The sequence below is a fragment of the Rhamphochromis sp. 'chilingali' genome (genome assembly GCF_963969265.1).
Source record: "Rhamphochromis sp. 'chilingali' genome assembly, chromosome: 21".
In the NCBI taxonomy this organism is placed as follows: domain Eukaryota; kingdom Metazoa; phylum Chordata; class Actinopteri; order Cichliformes; family Cichlidae; genus Rhamphochromis; species Rhamphochromis sp. 'chilingali'.
Window position 1 is genome coordinate 7,319,375 of NC_137949.1, and position 6,036 is coordinate 7,325,410.

A 6,036-nucleotide genomic window follows, 5' to 3' on the forward strand; every position below is an offset into this window, starting at 1 on the left:
TTACAGTAAAGAGAAAAGATGTACTCACCTCCGGTTTCGCACAGGTGATAGAACTTCCACAGTTTCTTCCCGCTTCACCTGCTTTCGGTTTAGTTGAGGGTTGGCAAGAGGGTGTGACCGGGGCGCGCGATGGGGGCGCATTTACAATGGGCAACGTTACTTTCTCTGAGAAAGCCATATAAGTGTCAGGGCTCTGTGTGCGGGCAGGCGGAGAGGAGGATCCAAATGCAGGACTCAGACACTAACTTGAAACTCAAAAACCTCAGCTTTATTGCTGGTACGAAAACAAAACATGAAGTGAACATGGAATATGGAGAACCGAAACACACAGGCATAATCTGATGGTACGACGCGACATGGTGAAAAGGAACGCGATTTGTCCCGTACTTCAGCTAGACGGTAAAAAAAAGAAAACATAGACACAAAGCTGGATTTATTCTGCGTCTTTACTCTGTCAGCTGTCTCTTCTTGTCCCATTCTCTCCGCCTCCCTCTCCTGTTGCTACTTCAATCATGAAACTGATCAATGATCAGCTGATCGGCTTTTCTTTCGCAAGTCCAGTCTATCGTTTGTTTATCGCCCACTTTGCGCCAGAAAGAGGAAACCATCGGATGTCGACGTTTAAGCTTGATCAGCTGTTGTTAGAATTTATTTAATATTAATTTCTAGTATCAGCTGATGTTTGCTGGAGCCACAGCTGTAAAAGCTGCTGGTCATGATGTCGGTTTGTATATCTGGTGAGAGGGAAACATGAAGATGAAACCAGGAGATGTCCTTACTGAATCATCAGAGCTGAACAGGTGATGGAGAAACAGGTTTACCTTTTAGGTGACGTGAATGAGTTGAAGGGAAGTTATGAACTGTTTCTGAGAGACAAATAACACCAGGAGCCTTTTCTATGTAGCTGACAGCTGGTAACTGTGCAGGGGCGGGTCTAGCAAAGTTCTGCCAAGGGGCCAGGTAGGGCATTAACAGGGAGAGGGGGGCAAAAAGAAATACTTTTCTTTCTTATTCTCATTTAAAATGTCTGGCTTTTAATAAATAATTATCTGAATCCTACAACCAAAATGTTTATCTGATGTAAAATGTATAGAAATCATACATATATAACAACAAGACTGTACATCACTCTCACAACAGCGTTCGTTTTCATTCAAAGACTTTATGGCTCTTCCTATGATACCTGGTGGGCCGGTCACTAGTCAAAATGCCCGGGCTGATTTTTCTTGTCCCAGTCCAGCCCTGGACAAATGTATACTTTAGAGGTGAAGAAGCAAGCTCTCATGTTGTTGTTTCGGTTTCTATGTTAGGTAAATAAACAAAAGTTGTAATAAAACCAAATCCGACGTGACATCAGGACATGTATGTCCACTAGAGGGGGTTGTGTGCTGTAGTTGTGTGTGCAGGGGTTTAGTCTTTGTCCATACCTTTTTGGGGGGGGAAAGTTGAATTGTCTTTTTTAAATAAGATGATAGAAATATTTGAGATTTGTTTCCAAGTGCTGTTTTATGCACATCGTTACAGATATTTGCTTCAATAAAAGAAAACATTTCCAGTCCAAATAAATGAACAAATGTGAGTGGGTTAGGCTGATAGTGCTTAGTGGATATAGTGGCTTTTTATTGGTATTATAAAATATGCATTTCAGTTACACAATGTTTACATTTTCTTACACTCAAAAAAATGAATGAGGTGGATTGTTCAGTGTATATTAATTATTTATTTTCATTTTACTTAAAATATATGTTTTTGTTAAGTTAACATATGTTTTTCTAATCAAGTCTACGTAATTGTGTCTATTATTCAACGTACATAATACTAATGTGTTACTTGATCGCATAACATTTAAGTTAAGTCAATTAGGATCGATATACCTTGTATATCCACAAGGTGGCAGTAATGCAAAAACAGTTGTAATGAAACAGCGCAGAACAAGAAGGTTTCACGGCTTGTGCCTGCTCATGCACAAGACTTCAAATTTAACTGAAAAAGGCTGTTTTGGCGCCAAGCTGCTGTTTCTTTGAGAGGTAAGACCACTTTTTTCTTTGACTATGTTGTGTAGTATCTATATGTCCAGCATGGTTATATTTTGCGTTTGTCTTACAAGACATGTTATATCGTTTGCGTGTGCTTGTTTTACATTAGTTTTACTGGGTCCTGGACATGCTTATTTTGTGGACTGTGTAAGAAACATTTTTATTGTTTTTTGTTTTATTAAGGGATTAGCTACAGGGGTTCATGGGGTTATTCTTTCAAGGGGTTATTTTTCCATTTGCTTTCTTGGGATTCCTTTTCTGTAATCCGAGAGTCGGAAATATCGAATAGGATAGCAAGGATAGCATAAAGTGACATTTAAAATCCAAAAAGTCAAGGGCGAAAGCCACTGTGACACCATTGTTCTGCTCTATCAGTAATCTGTATTATGTAAAAATGGTCTGTAAATACAGCATGTTTCCTAGCGGAGTTATACATATCAATGTAGTTATAAATTACAGTTTGTGAAAGTACACACTTACTTTTTTTAATAAAATTATTCAAGACATATGAGTGGACAGACAATGGAGGTCGACAGACCTGGTGATAATTGCTTCTATAGAAAGTTAGCACATGGCAGTGTCAATCTCTTGCTTTTCTTCTGAGTAGTATTTTATTTAGTTGTAATTCAAACAATAATTTGCTTCTTGAAATTAAGGAATTAATTTTTTTTTTTCTTTATAAATCTCAGATCCTGCCTTTACCTGCTCCCTCCTATACTGATGTGGTGTATGTGGTACTGCTGAGCTTGTATGTGGTATGTGAACTGTTATACTTTTAAAAACAAAACTGTTTTATAAGTTAAGTTTTCTTTTGTGACCCATCCCATGCCCCTGTTATTTCTTCTCCACATCTGAACCATGGTAAAGGTTGCAGTTCAAGGGCCTGAGGCATGAAATTCTTTTCAGATCAGCTGTGATCAATATTTTTTGGAACTTGATAAATAACAATAAAAGCTGTAATGGCTCCATTAGCATTTTGTGTAAATGTTTGTGTTAAAATTATAGCTTTAATGAGGTCTTTCTACATTAGTTTTAGTTTGTATATGTGTACATATAGTATGTATATTTACAGTACAGTATGTTGTGTTTGTTGACATATTTTCAGGTGGAAGCAGAATATGTGAGGATTACTACTGCTGCACATGTTCCAAGGCTTTTTACACAACTTGACCAATACACTGACCAGCTCATAAAAGTCTTCAAGAAAAAAGGAGGCGTTGCAGGGAAGAAAATTAGACAAACTTTGGCCCCAGCCACACAGGTGCGTTATTCTGTTGGTAGCAAAATATTATGGCTAATAAGATCATTTTCAAATTTAAACAGCTAGTGTATGGTAGCTGCACAGTGCACTTACATTTATATTAAGCAAGACAAAGTTTGGTACTCAAAACGTTGGAAAATTTAAATTACCTAAACATATGTAAAATCTGATCCCTTGATTTAGGTTAAACCAGAAGTGAATGTTTTTATGTTATGTTTTGAATGCAAAAAAGATGATGTATTAGTTTGTCTTTACCTCCATTATGGACATATATAATGTGGTGGAAACCCTGCCCAACAGGTTAACTATTCATGTCCATGTGATGATTAGTTGGTCTTGTGTACATGTCTATCTGTGCAGTGGATATGTCATTCATTTTGCGTATAATGTGAGTTTCTGTCATCCTAAAGTATATCTGTTTTCTCTTCCTGTATCTCTGCCACTCTCTACAGAAGGAAACCATTGAAAAGGGGAGGGAGTGTGTCCTCAGGGCACTACCTTTTTACCTGAATGAAGACCCAAGCATCCTCTTCAAAGAATAATTGGTTGGTAATTTTAGTTTAGTTTTTTATCTGTATTAAACCAAATTTTGAATAACTAATGTTGTTGCATGTTGTAATGTTGTTGTTGTTGTAATTTGCATGGAACCTGTTTAAATGTTTTGGGAAATCTTCTTGTATACCCAAACTATTTATATTTATCGTTGAATCTGTAGTCTAAAATAGTGGCGCACTGGGGTGCATGTTCCTAATATTGTGTTTACGTCATTAAAGGGTAGCTTTGGCCCTTTTTCTTTCTTTTTTTAAAACTGGATGCCATTTTTCTATGTTTTTGTGTCTAAGCTACAGCTGTTCAGAGGGAGCTGGAACAAATTACCCTTGCTATCTTTACCATCGAAAGAGCTGATGCCAGCACTCCTCCAGCCGATGTGGGTATAACCATCTAGTGTGTCCTGCATGACCTGGAAGACCTGGCCTCTGCATGTGCACTCTTAATGGGTGGGATATATGCACTGAATCTCAGTTAACCTCAAGACTGAAAGCTAAGAGACAATCAAAAGTATTGAGATTTAAAGGATTTAATTGAGAGATGATACTGCACCAGAAATGTTGAAGGGTGGTGTGTATATTAGCGTTCAAGGCATATTGTTATGAGGTAGAAATATGTTCATATTCAGTTTGTGTTACATTGTGTGCATTGTAAAGGTAATTGCAATACATACTAAAATTAAGGGTAAGTTAGGAGGTTGATCTGATATCCTCGTGTTGGTGTTGTTCCCAGATCATCATACTAAATGTTGTTCCAGGATCAACATTGCAAGTGACCAATCAGAATGTTGTGACGTCATACTTTTGCGACTTCGGGAAAAACCGGCGTAAAACAAAAAACTGTACTTAAGCTGCGTGAAACCGCCTCTGTCCGCCGATCAACTGACCCTAACCGTAACCCTTTAATAAACAGTAAGCAGAATTGATATTGTCCTTGCAACATTGGAATTTCATAAATGCACGAATGGCTTGGAATAGAATAACGTCACAACAATGTGATTGGTCACTTGCAATGTTGAACCTGGAACAACATTTTCATGATGGTCTGGGAACAACACCAACACGAGGATATCAGATCATCCAAGTTGGGAATGCAGGATGAATGTATATTTTGTGGACTTTTAAAGACGAACAATTGTTTCCATGTTAAAATGTTTACATCTGAAGTTTTTTGCCCAAACACTGGTAAAATAAATGTTGACAGTGGCGAGTGTTAAATGGTTACTGCTGTGCTGTTGCAAAAAAACTGAACGCTGACAAGCTGTTTTATTGTTAGACCATAATGTTGGCATGTTTTGTTAAAGTTTTATTTGGGATGGTGATGTAATTTTCTTTGATTGCTAATATCAGTGGACTATTTATTATTATTATTATTATTATTATTATTATTGTTGTTGTTGTTGTTACATTTTTTTTTTTTTAAATTGTGGCTGTTGAGGTGGACACTTCACTTTGCATTGTTAAAGGAAAGCACTTCATTGGCATTGTGTTACTGGACTGACCCTAAGCAATCATTGCAAATAGCAACTTTGCTATCCATTTTAGACACTAAAAGAAAAAAACACTCACAGACCTTACTAGCATCACATGTGCATAACTCAAGTGTCATCTTATCAATGTGTTATGTGATCTTCAATGCGTTTTTTTTCTCTTCTATTTCTGGTAGATACAGACATTTAATTTAAAGTCTTGATGTTGCATCTGTCTACATACTGTTAATTACTAACCCTAATGAGCTGTTGTGTTTTATTTTGGACTGGGTTTACACAAATGCTCACTGAATGTGTTGGCAATAAAATAAATTTAAAAAAATAAGTTGGATGTACTTAATTCATTTGTGTGGAACCTGTTGACAAAATAGATTTATGTAAAACTAATTAATAAAGCACAAGGTGGCTGAAAATATAATATTTGAATTAATCTAACTTAAATTTAACATTTTACTGCCACAAATAAGAAATGTGTTGAAGTAACTAATCTAAACTATCTAACCTGAAAATATATCATCTATGTTCATACAACATAACTTGATTTAGTTAGTCTTAAATATGTCTTGTTAATCTTAAGTAGTTTTTTTAAATTAGATGAACTAAAGATTTTTGCTTTAAACTAACATAATTCAATTTCGTGGAACCTGTTGACAAAATAATTTTAATTAAAGTCAACGTTTCATTTTTTTGAGTGTAGCTAC

At 36.2% G+C, this 6,036-nt stretch overlaps 1 long non-coding RNA gene across 3 annotated transcripts; it reads left to right on the plus strand.

The window, feature by feature from the left end:
- The first annotated feature begins 1,941 nt into the window (after nucleotides 1–1,941).
- Nucleotides 1,942–5,051, plus strand: LOC308389324. 3 transcript variants are annotated; one of them, XR_013970254.1, is made up of 5 exons: nucleotides 1,954–2,027; nucleotides 2,726–2,791; nucleotides 3,142–3,297; nucleotides 3,750–3,842; nucleotides 4,140–5,051. It is a non-coding gene; the product is annotated as an uncharacterized lncRNA (long non-coding RNA). The 3 variants fall into 3 exon arrangements; XR_013970255.1 differs by lacking the exon at nucleotides 1,954–2,027 and adding an exon at nucleotides 2,034–2,183; XR_013970253.1 differs by lacking the exon at nucleotides 2,726–2,791 and having other exon boundaries at nucleotides 1,942–2,027.
- Nucleotides 5,052–6,036: the final 985 nt, after the last annotated feature.